Raw genomic sequence first — 24,586 nt, 5'->3', positions numbered from 1 at the left:
GGAGGATGAGGAGGTTCGGCATGTCGCCTAAGATCCTCTGCAACTTTTACAGCTACATTGAGAGCATCCTGACCGGCTGCGGTGACCGGTGATACGGCAGCACCACTGCTCTGGACCGCAGACACCTGCAGAGAGGAACACCAGAACCCCGCTGCCTTCTCTGCAGAGCATCTACCACGGCCGAGTCCACAGGAGAGCTGCCTCCATCGCCAAGGACCACGCCCACCCCCAACATGGACTGTTCACACTCCCACCCTCCGGCCGGAGGTACAGGAGTGTGAAATGTAGAACGACACGATTCAAGAACTCGTTCTACCCGACTGCCGTCGGACTCCTGAACAGCTGAGACTCATTCTACTTGCACAACTACTGCCCGTTTAAACTGTGCTCTTGCACCTGCACTTTGTGAGTTGCGCACCAAGCTGCTCTCAAATGTCTTACTGCACTGCCACTGTTCTATTGCACTGTTCATATTCATATCGAAAATCATATTTATAATAATGTTTACACTCTACCTATCAGTACATATCTGAATGCAGTGCGGACAGCAAAGTAGGAATTTCACTGTACAGGGAAATACGTTTCTTTCACACTTTGAATCATGCAATAATTTAAAACATCCTTTTACTCAGGCCGAAGAAAGAGTAAAAAGGTAAGATATGATCACTTATTACAATATATTTTTTTGTGACTTTATAACTAAATGCACTTTTAAAATGAGTAATTTGACAACATGAACTAATCAATTTCATTCTCATTCATATATTTTGCTGATGATGTACTGTTATTGTGTCAAAAAAAAAAGCATTTAAAATCCTTCCCTAAACAAAACACTCATCAAAATATTGTTTGGGTGAGTGAGTAATACGAGATCTTCTTCTTTTAGACCGATACCTACGGTGTTATTGACTTTCTGACACCGGAGGTACGATTGCCACATATACCTGAGAATGACCTGATTTTCTTTTTTCCTTCCTTTTGCCACAATGGCCAACACACACCTCAGATTTACTTGGAGAAACATGTGGCATCCATCGTTTTCTACCCAATTCTCTCCCGTTTTAATCCCTTTTTTTTTTCTTCCCTGACTGCAAACAGGAGTACAAGAAAGATGGCAGTGTCAGCGAGGAAGCACACAGCAGCTGAGGGTCATTAATCACTGTCGTGGCTGAGAGGATGAAAGACATGGGAGACGGAGCGCGGCAGACATGGCAGGAATCTCCCTCCTGAGATGAGATGAATCATCCTATTGGGCGGTCGAGTCTTTGTTGTTAATGCGAGGCTATGACATCACATCCTACTCTGGAGTAAACACCGAGGGGGTGTGGAGTCAGCGAGGCACGTGCGTCCAAAGGGGAGGTAGGGACATATGGATTGTGCATCGAGTCGCTGCTTGTTTTGAACCAGGTCCCTCAAGGCTTTCACGTCCTCCCCCCCAAAATAAAGGTGCCAGGGACTTGTCACCCCCCCCATTATTCCTGGAAGTGGTCTTCATGCAAATCGACCTTAAGACAGAAAGTTAGTTTGTTTTTGTAAATTTATTTGAAATTTCTTCTTGCAAACCTTTTTTTTCTACCAAACCCAACCATCTGTATCTTGCCCCCCCCCCTTCAAACCACCCCCTACCGGTCTGGACATCTGTGGCCCCACAGTATTTCATAGACACAACTGATTTAAGGCTCACGCGAAAAACATAAAAATCCCGCAGTTGACATGGGCAGATGCAAAGTCACAAGGTAAAGATATTCAGGAAAGAGTGAGGGAAGGGAAAGCTTGCCCACAGCTCATACCGCGACTCCTCTCTGCAGCGCTGCGGTTTTCTCCTCAATATGAACCAGATACATGAAATCATGATACTTTATTATTCTGGCCGGACTGCAAATCTATAACATCCCTTCCCTTCTACAGTGGAGCATGCAAATTGCACGTTCTGTTTAAATTTTTCTTGCGTCAAGCAGACATCAGAGTGGAAAGAAAAAGTTAAGGGGTATGATGAATGTGTTGAGGCCAGAGGAGAGTGGGTGGTCTGTATCTGTCAGCGCTGCTATTACAGCAGACAGCAGAGTTACAGGCCAATAAGCTGCACTATCATCACCGTCATCAGCGGCAGATCCTCTTACAACAGCTCTCAGCTGTCCACATCACAGCCCTGACAGCGCAAACATGTACTTACCCAGACAGCTCGGCACTTGGATGTCTTAAGAAACATTTGGGAGTATGTTCTTAAAGGGCCCCTCTCCCGAATGCCGAGAAATGCATCGTCTCGATCGCCGCCGCCGCCGTCTACTTTCAATACGCCTGCGATTTTTCTCCATGTCGCACTTCGGTGGGATTGTATGTTTATTCAAGTGCTCGCAAAACTTTATAGGACTAAATTTGGGCTTAATCTGAGGCACCTTTTGGCACTTACAGCTCAGTTACAACACAGATGTAGGCCGCACTCGGGCCAAACATTCATTTCAAGGGAAAACCCCTGACAGCGAGATGACGGCTTTTTGGGAAACTCACCCGTTTGTTACGATCACCAAGGCAAGATGAGGGAATGAATGTTTTTCCCTTTCCTGTAGCAAAGATCTGTGCTATCGCTAGCCTACCCCGTCTTCAAAAGTGACCAAATCTGAATTCAAGCATATCTAAAACACTCAAATACTTGCTATAACATTTCAATGAAAAGTAATCGAGAAGAAAAACAAAATGCAAGAACACTGCTATTTTGGAGGCTAACACAGAACCTTTGCTCAGCCACAGATACCTTTGTGGCAAGACTGCTGGGTGTCATCACTGGACTTAACACACCACTCGATTCGCGCGTGGAAAAACAGGAACGGGGGTGTGTTTTGTCAATTTCCATGTGTTTTACGCATCGAGAACGTAAACTCATCAGGAAAATGTGTACCGGGGTAATAAATAATCCACAGACGTCGCCCCCTGCCGGGCGTTAGTGGGCGGGCAGATAAACGGCGCTTCGGCTTTGGCTTGTAACAATATTCAGATTTATCCCTTCGATTTATGATACTCTACGGGAGTTACAGGCACACTATTTCTGGAACGATAACATCTGTAAAAGCGAAGCCCACAAACACCATGACAAACTGCACAACCACTGAAGCTATTAGCATCGGGCAAGAAATCATGTTATTTATCTGAACGGTCATTTAGTAGTTGCGTCCTTCACAGGATTCTAAATGAGCAGATTGGGCCTGATCTAAGTTGGATCTAATGTTAGTACGTGACTTGTGTATCTAAAGTAGGGCCTTTTCAATTATGAATATACCTGAAGATTTATATGATAGCTTAAGCTTCTATCGGCAAAACAGCTGTTTATATCATACATAAAGTTAAAACAGCATCTGCAAGGAAATAATCATCACATAGCAACAGTACTCATGGTTGTTTTTTTTTTTTAATGCACAGGCCGAGGAGCCGCGATACCCATTCACGACATGACTTACTACAATAGCAGTAAAGATGAGAGACTGGGCACCGCGGCGACAGAGCAGCACAATGATGCGATAAATCAGGTAGGTCAGCGCGGGGGTATTCACGGTTTTCTGGATTCCCCCACCGAAAATAAAAATACAATTGAATCACGACGCTCCCCCTCCCACCCCAGTGAAATATTTTTTGAATTTATGCCCGGCTCATTGCACAGTCCTAGACAACTGTCCATATTTACCAGATTATTTCTTGCAAATTTGTGGGTCACTTATTGCAGACATGTCATCATTGTAATTGTAAATAAATAAGTAAATACATTATATATAGACATAAGCAATGAATCAAAAAAATCTTTTAAAAAAAAAGAAATACAGATTTATTTAGAAGCTTGAGAATCATTCGGTAAAATGTGACCGACGCCCGGCATTGATGAGGACACGCTCGCACCGCGTCGCCTGTCCTTCGTCCCCTGGAATGAGAGAATGTGGGGCTGATTACAGCAGCCCTCCATCTCTCCCATCCGCTCCTTTTAGCCTTCCTGACAAGGCAGCATTGATTTATGAGTCCTGCAAACAAACACGGCCAGCAGACAAACCCAACCGTCGCGACGGAGTGTGTGTGTGCTCCTCATGCTGATTGATTATCCTGTCTGTCTTGTCTGTGGCATTTTTGAAATGTAATCCCTCTGAACAGCATGAAAGGTGTGAAACCCCAGAGAAAACACCCCCTCACACCCCAACCCGACATTCACACACACACACACACACACACACACACACACACACACACACACACACACACACACAGAATGACCTGGCTTGTATTGTATTAGCATACCTTTGCTCAAGCATGCCAGGAAATTGAATTCCCTCGTTTCCTGTAAGAGTCTCCTCAGGATTAAACCGTCACTGTGTGATTTACTGTAAACTTGCTGTAAACAGCACCATCCATCCATGTAGTGCTGATTGATGTGCCAGCAAGTGTTTTGCAGTGTTTCCGCCGCTAACAGTTCTCTATGGCGGCCGGCCACGCCGTAATCTTTGCTGCCACGGCAAAAACAGAAAAAAAAAAAAATCAATGCAGCAAAATCAATCATCTTGGCCCGGTGATTTCTGTGATGTGAATTAGAAATTCCATGAACGCACACACACATGGGGTGTCGGTCTCCCCCCCGGTTCTGATGTCTGCAGCTAAGTCATGCAGCGAGGGTGAGGCTGCTTCGCACACCAGGCCTGACACCAAATCATCTGCATCTGGGTTTGAAGAAAAAAAGAAATTAACTGTGACTTTTTACACCACCAGAAACCCACAACCAGCATAGTAACAACAGTTAGCCATCAGGAAAAACACTTGATTTAAACTTCTTTTAATAAATGTGACACAGTGAATAAGATGATAGTAAACATGAAAGTGAGTTTAATCAACTTGAGATGTAAAATATTAATTCATCCAAGCCCGTTGAATATGATTAGAATAAGACCCTTTTTTAATACATGATGAATGTCTATATTATAGACACTTTGCCTACAGTCTCAATCACCTACTTCAAATTGTCACCTAATATCCACAATAAGAAACATGTAACTACATCAAATATTCCTCTAATATCAAACAGACAAACACAAAATCTTCCTTTGGACCACGTTTCAAGCATGGCAACATTTCAAGGCAAAATAAAAACTGATCGACTGCCACTGACATTCCTTTTTTCTCATGCATGTTTTCATTATGCACATAAAAAGGAAAGAATGAAAAAAAAAAAAGAAAAAAGAATGTTGCAAAACGTTTTTCATGCTTGGAGATGGAAAAATCAGATCCAGCACATCGGTGAGGATAAACAGACACAATCTATCTTGCACGCCGCTTTGGATATTAAAAATTGCATAGTGATAATAATGATAATTTATAGAGCGCTTTCCATCAAAGTGCGGTACAAACAAGAACAGATAAGTGGATACAAATGAAATTAAATTTTTTTAACAATAAACCAACTCATGAAAACATTGAACATATAATCAGACCAGACTTTTTCAAAGGCTCCATCTGCTGTTAGAAACTTTCATACAAAAGCTTTCAGAACGACCATGAAGGTTGTAGATGGATAAAATCACATTGGCGTCAAAGAAACATTTAGCTGCTATGTTAGGCTTGAGGGAATCGCAGAGGTCTGGTTCTGATCCCATTCACGGATGGAAAACAAACATCCATCCGTCCAGCTTCTCGTGGGCAGATTAACCTGTGTAATCTGTTAGAGGCCAGATTCTCAGAGCCTAATCTTGGACAAAATTAGATTGATTTTCCCCAAATCTAAAATTGAATTGAATCCAGAAATTTAATCTGAGGATATATCCCGTGCTATTTGGAAAAATGCTCTTGGGATGGCGATGACCCCACAAGATTTTTTTCTATTTGATCAGCTGAGCAAATACAGTTCAGCCTTTTACTGATAATCTACAATACGCACCTGGCGAATGTGGTTACCCAACTTATCTAAATGGGGTCTGACGTGAGTGCCAAAACCTCCAAATCAATCAATCCGAAACCGTGGTTCCAAAGCCTAGATTCCAAAAAATCTAGGCTTGGATTTACATGCGCTCAAGAAAGTTTGAATGCCATGTATGTCGAAAAAAAATCCAGTTGTCGGTTTCCTTCAGAGCAGGCTGTGAGGAAGATGAATGGAGTTTGGATATCATCTGAAAAGAACAACAAGCTTTTAGGAAACTGTATGTAATATGGTCTCCTTAAAAGTTCAAATACTGCCCACTGAATCCAATGGATCTCTAAACTGTTTGTGCCTGTTCCACCCTGTCATGTGATGCCGTCACACGGGAACTTTCCAAAAGTTCAAAAGTGACCGCGGGAGATACTTGGGTGCACTGTTGTAACCTCCAGACTCCCTTGACATCGCTATGCAACAAAAGCAACAAAAACTCGGACTTTTGCCTATCTTTGGGGAAACATTAAATATTGACAGAATTACATTTTTTGAAACAAAGTGATGTCACAGTGCAAAATTAACTTTGTTATGCCTCCGGCAAGTAGCATCCTCTTGCTGCTGTTAGCCTCCTACTCGGCCCTGGAGTGCTCGGGTCAGCATCATTGACCAGTTTAGTAGAACAAACTGCAGTTTCCCCGGCTTTGTGAAGTAATTACACCCAAGAATTTGCTCAAAATACTCAGTCTCCAATCATGAGTGATGAATATGATTTTCTTGTTAACTGTGATACAACTTCAGTGAAATCACCCATCCTGTTTGATGAAGCCAGAGCTTGTTTTGGGAGGTAGTTTTCTCACAGTTTTTGTCCAGACAGCAAATCTCTGCAGTCACACACACACACACACAAACACACACACGCACACACCAGGACCAGTTTGAGTGCTTTGTTCTGTTTAATCCAAAATTCTATCACAAATTCCTGCTGATGTGCCCCCATGAATCTTCTGCTCTAGTTCAGTGGATTGTATTCAAATGCTACGAGTGGCAGTGGGGTCATCTGTACGGAGGTCTCTCATTGAATCAGTTAAAATCAAGTTTCTATGGCTGTGAGCTTCTTAAAAGGATCAATGCGCTTTCAGGAAACTCATATTGTACGTCAGGGCTCATCGGCTGTGAATGTCATGGCTCCTGTTGTACGTCATGATGATACGTGCAAATTTGTTTGAACGATGTTAAAATATTTCCTCATTTAAGTCCCTCTCTGACTCTCTCTCATTTCCCTGTTGCTTCTTAAGCCTGGTTTCAAGCCTATCCATCTGCGCCGCTGTTCGGCTGTTGTTCCGTCTACAGCGGGGCATCAAATCCCAGGGGTGGTGTTTCAGCGCAGGATTAATTAGTCAGCACAGACTGGCTGATCTGATGATTTTTTCCCCAGAGTTTAGTGCTTTCATTACGGAGAAGACGCTTCATGCACTTAAATACTTTCTCCTTTAGACTATTTTAAATCCTTTTTTTTCCCCTTCCATTTCCCGTTTTTTTTCCCCTGGACTCAACAGACCAAGGCCAAAAAGTTTGATATATTTGTATTCCTCTATGTCCAAGATGGATAATTAATGATCCATGGTGAAGATCTTGAATTCCAGGGCCATTTTGTTGTGTATTTCACAGTAACTAAGTGATCTGTGAACCAATGTCTGTCAAGTATGTATAAAAAATGCTGTGTTATTTTAGTCTTACTTCCTGTCTTTGACAGTTTGCAATCTGAGCCTCTGTGAAAAATACTCACTGAGTGACCACACTTCTGGGAAGCTGCTTAAGTGTGCCGTGGAGCTTTTGGTCGATTCACAAACATTGACTAGAGTTGTTATGGTTGCCACAAAAGGCCATGTCATACATCTTACACTGGTAAAAAAAATAATAAAAATATAAGTGTATTTATCAATATGTGCTATTTCATATTGTCATTGGAAATCTGTCCTTTACTTCAATAACGGGATCCTGAAATTCCAAATGACAAATTTTTAGAAAAGGTCACATAGACAACCGTCTTTTTTGATGCCAATAGTATCAATCATAAGGGCTATGTAAAAGTTAAACTTATATTTAATTCCATCATTTTTCCTCAGTGGCAGGGAGGGAAATCGCAGCATTGCATAGGTGAGCCATGTAAACCAGAAAACAACAAAAAAAAGGTTTTCACTGGAAAATACCAATGATATTCGCCGGGAAAAATTCTAAGGATAACTGGTGAACCTCGGTGGGAGAGGAAACCTACCACAGCGTGTTCGGGATATGTGATTAATTTTTTTAGTCATCGCATAGCAGGCGATTGAGCAGCTGGAAGTGAGACACTGTAAACATCAGCGAGGCAGTGCATAAATAACGAAGATTAGAAAAGGTTTCTGTTTTAGATCAGGACGGCATGTTTATATGACAGTCACACTGTCTTTCCTCGTTGCCGCGGCCCACCCTTCCTTGCTAAGTTAGAATCATTTGTCTACTCCGTCGCTGGATTGAGCCGCCATGATGTTTTCATGTAGACACCAATCGCTCACACTGACAATTAATTTAGTTCATCCTACAAAAACTGATGTAAGCATTGGAAATTTGATATGTGTGATAATGTGACGTGTAGGCTGTGGCTCGGTCGGTGGAGTGGACGTGGCTTCGATCCAAAGGTTGTCGTTTCGATCCTTTGCTCGTCCTTTCTGTATGTTGCAGTATTCGTGAGCAAGATACTGCGCCCAGAGTCACTCCTGATGGCCTGCAGAGCCCCTCGCATGGCAGCTCTGCCAATGTGTGTGAGGGAATTGATGAATGTTATTTTCTATAAATTACTTTGAATCCCCAAGGTGTGATAGCGCTACATAAGTCGAGACCATTACCGTCCAAGGTTAACTGTGCTTCCGTTTGGTTTATCTGCACAACGCCGCCGTTGTATCACCATATTTTACTGCACGAGTAGCTCCGGTTGGTTTGAAACATAAAGTGAACACCGATCATCTCACTAAGCCATTTCCTAATCCAGAAATTACATTAGTGACAACATCCTAGTTTATTGGAAAACATTACACGTATCCCGGTATTGAGATTCTGATACTTTCTCTGAAAGGAAGTGCACGCCGTTCATGCAATTGCTTTTGCCCTCTTCAGTAATAGTGTGTATTTTACTTATGGACTGAGAAGAGAAGTTGGTGTGTATAGATATATATATATATATATATATATATGCCCCTTTTTACGTTTGCTAATAAAATGCATGTATCATAATTTTCAGCTTTTGAGAGTTCATAGAAAAGTTGTATTTGCTTGAAATGACATCAGGTCTGTCATTCTCTTGGCCAAAGCCTATAGATAAGCATTATTAGTCTGTCTTCCACGACAATCTACACAGAATGATATTGTGAGGAAATGAATGATCTACACCAGTTGTACACCTGTAGTTATATGGGTGTAGATCTACTATTGACGTTATAATAAAACTATTGCACGCATATTTCATCTGTTGGCAGTTTACAACAATCTAATCTGTTTATATCATTCAGACCCACATTGACAATATTTCATATTCATATATCTTTTTGTTTTTCATATTTTATTTTTGTATTTCACATTAATCTCCTTATTTGTAGCTCACTCTCTTGTGTCTAAATGTGTGTTGTCTGTTACTGGATACCAGAATTTCCTTTCGGAATCAATAAAGTACCCATCCATCCATCCGTCCATCCATCCATCCATCCATCCGTCCATCCAGATCATCATTGGGCTATTTTAGAGGATATGGCAAAAGTTGAATGCTTTATGTTTTCATTTCTGTTTGTCATCTTTATTATGAGGAACCTTTAAGTATGAATCCATTCAGTCCTCGGGGCAAATAGAATTCAATTTCTGACATAAATCTTTTGTGGAAATATTTCACGAAGCTTTATTAGACAAGTCAAGCGTAAATTTTCAGTGTGATGATGAATTAACGGGCAACATTTTGACAGATCCAGATCCAAGTTGATATAAGAGCAGGATACCAATGTCGGCCGGGGTTTGAACAGTGCCCTTCAAGTTCTCGCCGCGTTTAGGTGTGTGTGTGTTTTTACATTGGTGTAGCCGATGATAAATGAGCCCGGGAGATCCTGAGAGAGCCTACAGAGGGAAAGAATAATGGGTATTTAAGCACACTTGTAAATTACCAACACATTTGTCTTCCACCGTCCCCTCTGGGATGTCTGATAGCTCCTCACACAAAGTATATAAAGCTCACGTACATCTGTTCCACATAGCCTTATTGGATTTGCTGACATCACTTAAATGCAAACTGTCACGCCATATACCATAATTCATACTTTGACAAAAGCACATAAAGCAGTTGTTGCTGTCTTTGCACCTGCATGTATATGATAGAGCCTGTCTCAGCAGGTGTGTGCCGGGTCAACCAGAGTGCACGGTGATGTTTATCTCTAAGTACTGTAGACAGGCATGCTGGACCGCCTGGTGGGAAATGGGATTACAGCTATCTGTTCCTCCACAGCCCGCTGAGCGCGAAGCCTGCGATTTTTCAGATACACGTTTCTATCAGCCGCGCTCACGCTGTCCACCACTTTATTATGCAACCTAGCAAAACAACAGGTCATGTGGCTGCAGAAAAAGAGAAAAAAAAATCGTGGAAATGAAATGTTTGCCATGTTTAGTTTCAGAGAGGTGGTCAGGATAGTGAGAATATACATTATTTCAGGAATGAATGTATACACAGGCTGCTGTGTTTCTAGTTTTGCTGACTTTGCTTTGACTTTTTGTTGGACAGTGTCCCACGAAACACAGATTTGTTTTGAGTTTGTATCATAACACAGCTTTTTTTTTTTTTTTTTTTGTTTTTCCAGCCGCAACGCGCTGAAAGGTTTCCAGAAATCGACAGCACTCCAATTCATCATCCTCATTCATAAACAGTCATTAATGTTTATGACAGGTGTCGTGACATGTTTACAGCGGCATTATGTCTGCTTTACGAGACCACTGTCAAGTCAGGTTTTACAACCGTGGCACTTGGAGGCAGCAAGAGGGTCGCTGGCAGCACATGCAAGCACTTCGGGGATGTTTAATCAGTTACTCCACCGCACTCACATATAAAAAGTCAGTCTGTTTGACAGGGATCGCCATCAAACCTTCTCATTAAACTCGCCAGATTGCTGCTCCCCTGTTCTTGAGCATTTTTTTTTTTTAATTGGAAAATCACTATTCACAATTTGCTTGCTGTTGTAAAAGTCGTTTTCCAGGTACTGGTTGTGGTTTCTGGTTGAAGTTAAGCAAAGCACCAGAATCCCCCGACCGCCTGCTTTATAGCGTGTTGTAAAGCTGTTGGCAGGCCAACGGCGGCAGTATCATTTTATCCGGCTGCTAATTTAAGGAAGGAGATTAAGGTTGTGAATTACGCTGCATTGTTTTGTTTTTTTTTGTTGTTCATGATAGCGACTAAGAGGATTGAACAGAATACAAAGCCTTTCATGCTGATGGTTTTGCAGTGTTTTCTTTCCTCTCTGTTTCATAATTCATAATTCACTTTGGCTCTCATCCACAGTTTTATATGAAAGTTTGTAATGTCCGAGACGTTGCTTGTAGTAATAAAAAGAATTATTACCGGCCTTTGCAGCATCTTTTGCTAAAGCAGACTTATTTTCAAGAGCTGCACCAGTTGCAGCACTCTGATGACAAGGGCTGTTGCACTGCAGCAGTCGCAGCACCGACACACACGTATGCACACACACACACGCACGCACATACCCACACTCTCGCACGCACGCGCACACACACACACACACACACACACACACACACACACACACACACACACACACACACACACACACACACACACAAACAATGTTTATAATGTTAAGCTTATGCAAACACAGATAAGTCATCATGTATGTATTATTGAATAAAAGCCACAAATGTATGATTGCGGACCAACAGCCATAATGGTAAAGTCCACAGACAAGAGGCATTAGAGGTGCTAAAGCTAACTAGCATTGCAGAGCCGGATTCAGAAACACAAGATACAGTGAGTTTTACTTATGTTGATTCACGTATTGATTTTTTTTTTTTTAACTATAATGGAAAATATTGCAGTTTGCATACAAACCTGTGCAAACCTGGAGACTACATCAATTTACATACTCTTTACAGTAGTGAGAAAAAACTGTATGAAAGGATAAGAAATAAATAAACCAAAACAGGAATCACATGTAAATTTGATATGACAGTGCAGAAAGCTTTTCTGCATTTCTATATCCATCCAAAGAGAAAATTGAGTTTCCTTTCAATAATCTTCCCATAGAAAAGCGGTTTGAAAGTATTCACAAGAGCCAACAAAATAGACTTTTCTGCATTTCTGCCATTAGGAGTTGCAAATCCGTAAACAAAAACAACAATCAACTAAAATACTTTTTTTTTTAAATAGTGAAAAGATGTAAGATTCATGATAAAACGTGTGGCTGATCTTTCTCTTTTTACGAAGCTGATTTTTGGGGTTGAAATAGAAGCTGTGTGTCACCGGGCCTCAGACTTGCATTGCCCTTCCCGGCGCCCTGGCAAGCACTTTACAAACAAACGTAAGCAGTTTTATTGATAGGGTAATCCAAGACTGATTAATGGCCCAATAATCAGCAGTAACCTGCAATAAATCAGCCGCTGATCGATACGGCCTGTGCTCCGTAGCCGTGGCCAAATCATTATCATGTCACTGTATATCTACCATTAGCGCAAGAAGGCTGCGCTAAAGGGAGAGAAGGAGCAGCCGGAGAAAAAGTGCTTCCTATCTAATGTGTTGGAAAGGGGATTGATAGAGAGGTCATATTTTTTAATTTCATTTGTCTGCCTGCCTGTCGCCCCTGTCATCCATCCATCTGATTAATAGCTGTAAAGCAGAGGCGGCGATAAAGACATAGCGGGGAGAGTAGAATGTTACATTTTTTGGTAGTGACATGGCAATTAATATCAGTATTAGCCTTCAGTCTTTGGTGTATCGCAATTTTTCACACTGAGGGTGATGTGTATGCTGCACCGAGCTGAGGCTCCCATCAGTTCGATATGTTTTACAAATCGTAGGCACGCTGAAGCTTCGGCCTCTCTGCAAGAAGACCTCAGGTTCAAATCCGACAGGGGACCTTTATGTGTGGAGTTTGCGCACTCAACCCCACCGTCTAAAAACATGCAGGAGGTTTGCCGGAGACTCGTACGCGTAAATGAAAGAGTGAATGTTTGTAAGTCTATATGACGCGTCTATGAGAGGGTGAGTGGTTGTTCATCTGTATTGGCGACCCTGTGATCGAGTGGCGCCTGTTGGATGGCGAGAATGAATGACTTGCCACAGAGATAAAACAGGGCTAATATGAAAATTCAAAATAAGAAACGAGGGGAAAGAAATACTTTATGAAGTCTGAGGTTTCTCCAGGTCAGAAATATTCCCATCAGCGTGTTGCCTGCTCTTAAATCAGGATTATATAATTTATGAAATGTCTGTTAGTAATCCCGGTGATGATCTAAGTTCAAAGAAACAAACACAAATGGGTTCAGGAACACGTGTGATTGTTTGAACTGAGCAAATAATGAAAGTTAGCTCCGACGGCAAGAGGAACATCTGCTAACGCAGTGCAGATCTCGACAGGCTCCTTCTGAACAGGTCATGAACTGAACATTCATGTTTAATGTTGTTGTTGAATGTAAGTAATACCAAGATTATGACTTTCCTATATATCAGTCATACTTGAATTGCACACAGGGACACAGAGACGGTGCTAAGTTGTATCACAATGTTCTGAATTTCAAACGGTCTGAGATTTAACTTATGGAAAACTACACAAATCCTGATTAACCACATTTTTTCTTAATTTATCTTCATTTTCTCCTCCATTGCGTTTATTGATAAACCCCTTCTGCTTTCCAAAAATCTGTTTTTTTTTTTTCTGCAGCGCTGCGCTTTAACTTTGTTTCCCGCTGTTACTGACAAAAAAAATTCTTTATCCAACTATCAGTTTATTCCCTCTGCTCACCCCAACATCCATCATTAAGTTTTCCCCTTCTCGAATAAATCTCGCTTTACCTCCCTAGCTTTCTTCTCACTCCGAAATGTAATTATGCTGATTAAGACGCCGGCCGGCAGCGCTCCCCAAACAGGCTCTGTTCCAGGGCGTCAAAGCAACAATTAATCAAAAGCAGTTGTTGGGCAAGTGAAGTGAGAAATTGTCAAAACTGCTCTCTCAGCTGAACTAAGGAAACTGGATCTGCAGTCTCGTTTTAATTGGAACATGAATCATTCAATCGGGTTTGCTTGCGTTCGGACAAATATGCATCAATGGCGCTCGGGAGTTAAAAAACATTTTTGTCATTCCGACACGACTTTCGGGGCTCGTAGGATCTCATCATTTTCCAAATGCCTCGTCAACAACAGCAACAATAGACGGACGGGATGATAAACATGCTAGTGAATTATTATTGTTATTCTAATTCTATCAGGATGCATTCAGTTCTTCTGAGGAGAAACATTGATGTTAATGTGAAGAATTGCTGGGTCAACAAACCACCAGACCAAGAGCGGGTTGTTTCCCAATTCACTTTTTTTGTAACTTCAAGCCGAAACGTAATTTCCTTCATGTAACAAACCCAGAGGATATGCTCTTTCGCTTAAATCTAACTAAGTTATTCCTGCGTCTGACCCCGTAATAGTTTGGAAAAGCAAAATAAAAATGATTTGGTCTGGCCCATTAGTTAAAGTGAGAGCACCGGGCGCCGCCGACCACATATTGTTGCCGTGGCAAATCCACGGTCAGCGAAAAAAAATATTTATTTCTTTTGTTGCTTAAAGAAACCGCTTGAAAAGTATTTCAGAAGAAGAAAATGTAAAGCGCTTTCGGATCACAGTGCAGACCGGTCTCCGAAGCGCTCAGTCGTTGACTTTTTTTTATAGTTTGATTGAATCTGCCCCGCACGCCAGAGATAGAGACGTCAACACCCATCGACCTTTCAGAGAAATATAAAGTAATGAGCCGGTCCAAACCAGAAAAAATAATGATATTGTGGGTTGAAGGGGGAATCATCCTCGATGTGTGTCGGCTCGCCCGCAGCAATCTCGGCTTCCACCCACCGAATCCTTCGACAGGATATGAAAACGAGAAACTTCCTCCCCTATCGGAGATCAGATCTGGGGTCAGAGTTTGGTCAGAAGACGTGGCAGGGCGACGCGGGAGATCGAGGAGCGGCGCGACGGAGTGATCACGAGACAATGAATCAAATCAGCACAGTGAGGCCGGGAGGAACGCATGACAAGGTGCATGCAGGGGAAGAGAGTGTGCGAAGATAAGATAGCGCAGATGTAAAGAGTAGGGAGGACGGAGAGGAAGAAAGGTAATTTGAGAGAGAGAGAGCAGCAGAGGAGGTTGAGGCAGGGCTGACAGTGGGCCATTCATCCTCCATGCTAGAAGAGACAAACTGCTGGCAGAGGAAGACAGGGCCCATAAATCACTTTGCAGCGCGCGCACACACATACCAGCACACACACTCATATATACACACATGCATGCAAGCCAGTGCTGCACCTAGAACAATCTATCCTTGACCACACATATATACGCACACACACACCAGGATGGAGAGAGAGATCCACATGTGGAGAAAAAAAACCCACATCTTTTATAGCTTATTCTTTTTTTTTTTCTCATCGTGGATGTCTGACCTCTGCATCCGTAAAACAAATTTCTCTTTGTTTCTTCTCACAAGGAAATGTGGGTGTTTTCCACCCTCTAACTGTTAGAAACATAAATGAGCCTGGCTTGATTTCAGAGAGGATTTAAATGTAAAAGCTTTAGTCTCACATCTAAAACTGCCTGGGTTGTTTTGCTTTTTTTGTAATTGTATTGCTGCTTTTCAGTAGCTGTAAGAATAACCACCGCTTTAAATATTAAAGTTTACACCTTCTAGTTTTATAAGACATTTGGATGATGATCTGTGGATCAGACACTGACTTACGTTGACTATTAGGATAACCAATCAGTGATCACGGACCAAAAGTTGCCACTTTTAGTGCTATGTAATCGTCTGCTGAGGGACATCGTCGTTATGCTTTATTTTATGTCAAAATTATATCACTATTGAATTATTTATACAGTCTTTGTCATTAGAACACAGAGCCTCAACAAGCACAGTGAAGTTGACCAGAGACCGGTTCTCGTCGTCCGTGCTGATCTCCGATTGGCTGTCGTAGGGACAGTCTTGCCTGTTTATGCTCATAGCCATTTGAGCGTGCCTTGTTTCGTGCCTCGACTGCCATTCTTTAACCCTCTCCAGGCAGATGTTGCAGATTTGCGACAGCCAAATATCAGATTTTTCCTGCAACTACAACTTAATTTGAGCCTGAGAGGGTTAAAACAGCTGTTGTAGTTATTTCCAAACCGCTAAATGAGTCTAAAGCGTCAGTTTCGGAAACACTTCCATCAAATGTGTCCTGTTACTTTCCCGGGCTTGTAACATACTGACCTGCCGGGCTGTAAATTGTACTTCTCCGTCCATGTGTCACGCAAGACAAGTGTAACCCTGTGGCTGAAACGGCACCGTCCTTTTGTGTGACTGAGTGTTAGTGACTTACTCATATAGTATCCAGTCAAACTGTAAACACTGATGGATGCCAGGCGGGGGGGGGGGGACTGAACAAGCATTATTCCTGCCTTCAAGGCAAGAAGTTCCCTGGTTCGATGGTGACATGTGGCCTTTCTGTGTGGAGTTCGTACCTTCTCCCCCCGTGTCTGCGCCGGTTTCCTCCTGTAAGTGCTTTATGCTGAGATATGGACGACATCAGCTGTTCGGGTTATATTCACCATGACAACTGCGCGTAGAGGGTTGGAGTAGGGGGAGCATTTTTTTGACCGTTAAATCTAACATTTAGAAAATCTTGCCTAGTCCGGCGGAAGCGGTCGAAAACACGGAATTGGCTGTTGTTTGTGTAGTGAGTCAGCGGTGCAAAGCTCCCTCACTTGACCTCTCCATGACTTCGATTTTTGTTTGGAGTCACTATGACTGTTCACTGGAGACCCTAAATTTTTTAGGTATGAATGAGAGTGAATGGTTGTATTTCTCTGGTGGTTCTGTGATCGGCTGGCGACCGCCACGACCTTTTGACCCTGAGTGCTGGATAAGCGGAATAGATTACGAATGAACCAATGGATTAACGTGATGATTGACCGATTTTGAGTTTGTGCAGGGCGAGAAACGCACATTTTTGTCGAATAAATAAGAACCCATATTCCATTCCATGTTAAGAGTAAAGAGAGAAATTGGTATACGGCGCATGCCGTGTACAGATTTCTATATTATGCTGCTAAATGAAGACCCATGAGGATGCATCCAATTTTTTTGCTATGTTTTACTTACCCTTCCCCCAAACTTCGTTATCCATCATTACTGTGTGACATCACGGATACTTAGAACATGCATATGCATCCTGTGACATCAGGACTCGGACACACACAGTGCAGCGTCGAGGTGCTCGTCCCCGCCGACATTTCCAGCTGCGACTTCCCCCGCACAGACAGAGTAAGCCCGGCAATCTCCATTTTCGCTATTTGGCCTTCACGCGTCTCTCTTTTTTTAAATTCCTCATGAAGGATGATATAATCATACGGTCTCTTTCCGTCCGAGTCATTGTGAAAATTCTCTTCCCGCTCTTCGGCTCGCATTCGCCCTTTTCACGGAACAGCTCGTGTCTTACAAGACAGATTTTGTCAAACGCCGTTCTGCTGCCAGAACGTTCGATTGTGCGATTTCTCTGAAAACACAATAATTATCTGAAGACTGTGACCCACATGAAACCAGCAGATTGATCTGTCATGTCCTTCTATTTCTGTGAGGTCCACTGGTACTAACTTTCATGGAGGTGCATTGCCGCCTCGTTCTAGTTATTCTTAAAAAATCAATAAGACTTGATGCCGCAGTATTATGGGGTGCCGGGAGGGGGACAAATCTCTCAATCATATCTGCTTGTAAACACACAGGCCAGTTTCCAACCTCTCTGCTCCTCTTAACCGACAAGCGTAGCCACCTGCACCTCTCTGTGTGCTCTTTTCGTGTTGAAAAAAAGAAGAAACTCAGCCATCATGAACATCTGACTATAACAGACTCAGACTGCAGAGGGAATTTGTAACGAGAAGAAAAAACACATGTCTAGCCAACTTAATCTATGATTCTTTGTGATTTGTTTGAATGAATCCAAGCTATTGTGTTCCTTGTTCAGCTCCAGGGTATCTTGAATCCGATGACCAACTATTTTGCGACGTCTCCCAGCTGCAACTTAAAAAAACAATGGCACAGCCTCTGCGGTTTGGGCTCACTGGTGTAAACCTGCCGCCGCTGCTGCACGTCTTCCATCTTCATATCATCACCGTCGTCACTGCCACATGCATATGAGACTCCCTATTAACTTAAAAAATACTGCAGTGGACACTCAGTGTTAAAATTACAGAAAGTTGTCTTCTCTACATTGCATCACTGTGTTCCCCTTTCACAGAGAGTATTACCTCACATGATATCACATCACAACATGAAGCGGCCGGTGAGTAAATACACACGAGTACTCGCGCTGTGATCCTTAGCATCACCGACTGCATAATTTATATTTGAGTTGGTCGGCGCCAGCAGCCCTCCGTCGTGATCTGAAACTTCACGGCCGGGTTTGAAACAAAGCTGCGCTTTCAGAAGCAACGCTCAGCGTCCGCGGTTAAATACACCGACGGCAAACTTAAGAAAATGGTCGGCGAGAGGTTTTACTCCAGCGTGCAGCAAACAGTGAAAGTGCTGAGTGGAGATAACTTACATCTCATGAAGGATGAGCTGTTCCAGCAAAGACCAGTCGGGGCAGTAGAGTGTTCGCAGCACAAAGAGCAAGTGAAGCAGCTCCGTTTTGAATTAAACAAATTGAAGGAACTGTTCATTTCGCACGATGAGAGGAGAGCTCTGGTGTTGCCGCCGAATAGCCGAACGACGCAAGCCAAGAGGACAGAGAGTTTTCTACGGCTTCACCGGGAGATGATCGGGGCTCTGAAGAGGGAGCTGGAGCCCCTGGAGGCCAGCAACGACAAGGTGCAGAGGTATCTGCTGATAGCGGAAGAAGGACGAAAACAACTTCTCAGATTACTTACCAGGAGTAAAGAAGATCTCGCATCTATCAGGGAAGAAAACCAGGGTCTCACAGAAGAGAACGGCTTGTAGGAGATGGTTGGGGATGAAAACTCATAATCCCCTTAGACGAGCCTCTTCTAGAGGAGAAGGAAGCCCTTGTTTCCCATAGGACTCGAATCGAAAAGAACCCATATTTGGGCAAGACAACTTCCACTGGGTGGCAAATAAACAACAATATCTGCAAAGCTAAAGTAGCAGCCACTTACTTTATAACATAATTGTTTTTAATGGATCTTGTCATTAGGAGATGCTCATATTGTGACCTAAATTACTGAGACCACCAAATTCAAAATTTCCTGCAAAAAACTCCCGAGCTTCATCACTGTCATTTTCTCAGTCTTGTGTGGGCAAATGGAAATTATACTCAGAAGGACCTCATGTTCAGCATCTCCACCTGCTGAAAAAAAATCACAAAATTTGTGGAATTTTCAAAAAAAAATTGGTGGTCACTAACACATGGTGTGTGGCACGGTGGCGCAGTGGTTCGCATTTCCACCTCAAACAAGGTTCCTGGTTCGATTCTTGGCTTCCTGTGTGGAGTTTACATCATCTTCTGTGTCTGTATGGGATTCCTCTTGCCCCCCAGATATGGAGAATGAATGAATGAATGAATGAATGACATCATACCATTCTGTAGGCACTTAGCTTGCTCAGCAGAAGTCCAGTACTACAAGTTCTAACCCCAACACCCCGAGTGTGCTCGTTGCTCATGCAAAGCATGAACATTATGAAGGTAACAGCCATGACAATATATTTTGGGGATGCCTAGATACATTTTTTTCAATATGTGGAAAAATCTGATAAATCATTTTCATGTGGGCCTTCAGGAGAATTTCGTACACAGCTAAACTTCATTAAAATGGGAATGAAAATGCTAATGCAGCTAACATACACATGCTGCCATGAGCATCATTGCGGTCTCATTAGTAATGTGTAGTTAAAGTTAACCACTTGGATAGGTTATTACCATGTGAAATGACAAAGGCACAATCCTGTATTTGTCGATGGGAAACTTGACGGAGCGGCATAGCATCATGCAGTTTGGCATGCAAAGTCGTCGTACGGCCAACCCGCACGCGAAATCCCAGCCTCTTTCTGCACTGGGTTTTCACATCTGAGTCGTGCAAAGCAATTAGTCGAAACCCCAGTCCGGCGGTAAACGTTCATCTGTCCGACAAATTATAAGTTCTGGTACAGTAATGAATGAAGTGGTGTTTTATCATCCCCCGCCAGGCTATATTTGTGATAGCCGTACAACATACCGGTTTGAAAATAACATTCGGAGGGAAAAGGGACTAAATAATCCTCCGATCTCTTTGGATTTTCCTCTCACACACCAGGAAAACTCAGCTGGCAGCGGCGCGCTCATCCCATCCACGTTTTCTGCGGCCAAGGTCAGCCACTCCGTGACTGATAGACTCCCGCTTTCCTGCCGGGGAGGGTGAGGAGTGCCAGTTCCTCAGTGCCCAGCCCTGACCTCTTCCCTGGCACACACAGTGTGTTTTGACAGAGGGCCACACGCTCACCGCGGCAGCCAGGCCATCGGGTGTGGCCGTCCTGGTGTTTTCACCGTAGGATATCGTTTTTTATTTTCATTTCGTTGAAAAATGAGGTTGATGCCCTTTTTTTTTTTTTTTTTTTTTTTTTTTCGCCCTCGTGACAATGAATTATCGAGGTGAAGGAAATCATTTGCTTGACATTTTTATCTGTCATCGACAAGGAAAAAAAAACATTTTTTTTACTTCCAGACCTGCTGATCCCCATTGAATTATTTCAGTTCTGTGGATATTAATGGAAACATTTCATGCTGGTTTAGGCTTCTTGATGTATGCGAAGATATTACATTACGAGGAATGCATTTGACTCATACTTGGGGTATAAAGTACCCAATGGTATTTTGGTATAAAGGTCTCATGCTACGTTTTAATTCAAAAAAGTTTTTTAAGTGGTACGCAAATATTACAGAGGCAGTCACATTCAATGTCAAGGAGGTCCAAGAACTGCCAGGGATCATCAAACATTTCTCCAAAGTTAATGAAAAAAATCGGATCCGCCCTCCAGGTTCATCCGTAGGCCATGTTTTCCACCGAGCTTTAGGAGAATCCCGGTATATTTCAGAAATCCTGCTGACATGCAATATTTCTCAAAGTGAGGGTCACCCCACGGGGGGGAACTGCAGAAATAAAAAGAGAGAAAAAGAATCGATGCACTAAGTTAAGGGCTGGGTAAGACCGAGTGGAAGGCACGGATTTTGTGTTCCTCTGTTGAGCTGAGCTGTCCAACAAAAAATTGTGAAAAGACGGATAAAATTGACTGCGATATCAGAAATTATGAGTATCAGCGAGACAGGAAAAAAAAAATGCAACACATTACCAGCTACTTACTCCACAGGGCATTAGTCTAGAACTCCAAAAACAGCAACTATGAAAATATGATAAATAAACAAATGACTATGCTAGAATTTGTTTGTTTCAACCACTTCTGATCCCGGGAATCCCTTTGAGCATCTCAGGTCTGCGTCGTGAAAGCTCCCGTACCTGCTGTTCAAAGGGATTTCTGCCCCCCTGCTCCGTTTAGCTGCGCCGCAAAACAGTCAAAGTAAATAATTGCGCTGAAATTCAATTGCAGAGGCTTCAAAAAACCCAGTAACGCGTTGAACCACTATTTCCAGGTAGTCCACCTCGTGGTTTTAACTGGGTTTAATATTTACCGCGTCTCTCGTCCAGCGTCGTTATCAGTGCTAATTGGGAGCCTCGTGGTATCGCGTCAATATTGGCAAATAAATAAATAAAATAATCAAATGAATAGATAAATAAATAAAAGCAAAAGAAAAAACACCAGACGGAGCAGGAAATAAGTCAGAGAATCTCACGGGCTTCCAACCGATCAAAGATAATGAGGAGTGAAATTACGCTGTAACGTATTGGTTGTTAACATCCAGTTTATAGAAGTACGCCCTTGTTATCAGCCCGAGAATGACTTTTATTATAACCTTCTTCCAATAGCAGGAAATTGAACGGTTGGTTTCTTCTCGGGTCTGAGAAAACAGTGTGATAAAGCAACAGATTACAAATTCAATGCATGTTCAGATCGCTGCGTGCTGGACAGCGGCTGGGATCCCACTCAAATTTTCATCAAATCTTTAGCGCGGCAGCAGACGTCGGTTTACGGCGGGCCGCAAAACAAAATCGGTCCCCGTCAGCCGGGCCGTACCGCGGGCATTCAGGGAATTACATGAAGTTGATGGCTCAGCTGAATAGAAAAGTAAGCTAATGTGGAACAGGGGCCTCTGGAAAGTATTTGCTCATATGGTGGGAGGTGATGGGGAAGAGGGTGGAAGCCGTCTTCATTCTCACATCCTCTAGTTTTCTGTCCTCTCCTGACTCCCTCTGTCTGTTTTTCCACCTTTTGTCTTTCTTATTTAAGCCGACAGGCCGAACCGGGGGGGCGTGGGACGGGCAGCGGAGGAATGAACACGAAAGAGAGAGAGAGCGGTCAGGGAAGGGAATTAGATAAACGTGAGCAGCGGGTTGAGTCGCGACAAATGAAACGAAACAGCGGAGGAGAGAAGGACCGGGATGCGGTGAGATTGGAAAATGAGTTTCAGACACCAATAGAAGCTCTTCCATCCACGAGCCCAGAGCTAAAACATGCTCCTGTCATATAGAACCCGCTCAGATTTAACCCGAGAAACAAACGTCACCTCCCGAGACGCAACTGAGTTCCCACTCGGAGTGGTGATTATCGGAGATGAAATGTAATAAATGGGGCTCGTATCGGTGGCATCGCCACGGTGACGTACGGGAAGCACATGAATGAGTGAAAGCAGGAGTTTATGGATCAATAACCGTCATGGCTCAGGAGGCCCGTGATCTGTAAAGCTGCCTGCTCAAAAAGATTATGACCGTGGGTACATTGTGATGAGTGTGCGCGTGCGTGCGTACGTGCGTGTATGTGTGTGTGTGTGTGTGTGCATGATAAAGAATAAATTATGGGGTAATGATATTAAAAGCACAAAGTCGTTAAGGTACCAAGTTAAGACACAATAAATCCAGTCACGGCTTCTAGAACCTGTCCCTACACCGGGTAATTAAATCAGATTTATTAGCCATATTACATCAGAGCTAGATACTTCATCCGCCCTCAGCTCCTGCACCATCCCTCCATTTTGCCCCGCTTTATTAGACGACCTGACAGTCGGAGAAAAATATGGTGGAATGTTCAGGTCCTGAGCCGCAAGAGCTGCGCACAGGGCACTTTGTCTTCGCCGGTGTCATCGGTGCCCACCGATAATATATTAACCGCTCCACTTCCTTGCAGAGCGGGAATGGTCGCGGTGCTGCCTGGAACACCATCAAACAGCTTCATCATCATCATCGTCATCCGCAGTCGAGGCGGCCGTGCTGCCGTCGACCTCGCTTCTCACCGCCTTCCTCTCCGCCGGGTGTCTTCAGCTGTGAGCAACGCCGGATGAAACGGTAGCGAGGTGAGTCTGGTCCAGTAGAGACACGGCGCCATCGGTCATTTTAATAAAAGCCCTCCAAACAATTTAAAAAAATATCCGTAGCCATCGCTTGTGATTGGAAATTTTGACTTCCCGCTCAAATCAATTAAATAAAAGTCTCTCCGTAGAAATACCTACAAACTTCGAGCCACCGTGATGTGGGACCTGTTTTTGATTTGTAACTTCCTCCCCCACTGTGACCCGCCGGTCACCGTTTGACCCTAATTACACAATAACCACATGTATTACATCGTGCCATGCTATTGCATGTATCTGACCATGTAGTGAGGAAAGGGAAACCGCCCTCTCAGATGGAGAGGTAAAGCTAATGCTGCGAGAACCGCAACATTCCAGGGATGTTTCTGAGCTTACCAGAGGGTGTTGGTCGAAATTTGTGATTCCTCAAGAATAAATGCTATAATTCAGACTTTTATTATTGTTTAATAATCAAAACATGTGACAAGAGGGGTCTTTTAAAACTGGCTAAGACTTTCTGACATGAAAGTTCCTGCGATGAAATAGATGAAGGGATGGATGGATGGATCCATTCATTCATACATTCTGTATTTTTATACACACAGTTCTATGTATGTATATTCATAATTCTCCATCTACATAGAATTAGATGGGTTATGAATATACATACTTATATATATACACACACAGTTTTTACCAATATATATAGTATTCATAATTTTGTGTATACACACAATGAGATGGATATATGAATATATATACATATATATGTATACACACACATATATACATATACACAAAATGACATGAATATTTTACATATATATTTGTGTGTGTTTGTGTGTGTATATATAAACAAAATTGGATTGATAGATTTGAAATATATATGTAATACAAAAATGTCACTGATATTAGACTAAAAGCATGTGAATGGAAAAATTGTATGTTTTATTTATCATATTTATGTATAACTATGTGAGAAATATTTTAATGTTTTATTATATATCACCGTAGACCGT

The 24,586-nt window shown here is 42.7% G+C and overlaps 1 long non-coding RNA gene across 1 annotated transcript; it reads left to right on the top strand.

The window, feature by feature from the left end:
- The first annotated feature begins 272 nt into the window (after positions 1-272).
- On the top strand, positions 273-23,531 carry LOC147231159 (uncharacterized). The gene is made up of 4 exons (XR_015106645.1): positions 273-405; positions 1,099-1,359; positions 3,415-3,521; positions 23,408-23,531. It is a non-coding gene; the product is annotated as an uncharacterized LOC147231159 (long non-coding RNA).
- Positions 23,532-24,586: the final 1,055 nt, after the last annotated feature.

This window comes from Fistularia commersonii, chromosome 9 (assembly GCF_037954325.1).
Source record: "Fistularia commersonii isolate RoL2024-O1a breed Wild chromosome 9, RoL_Fcom_v1.0, whole genome shotgun sequence".
Taxonomy (NCBI): Eukaryota; Metazoa; Chordata; class Actinopteri; order Syngnathiformes; family Fistulariidae; genus Fistularia; species Fistularia commersonii.
The sequence above is the reverse complement of the archived record's forward strand: the minus strand, read 5'-3'. Positions and strand labels throughout refer to the sequence as shown.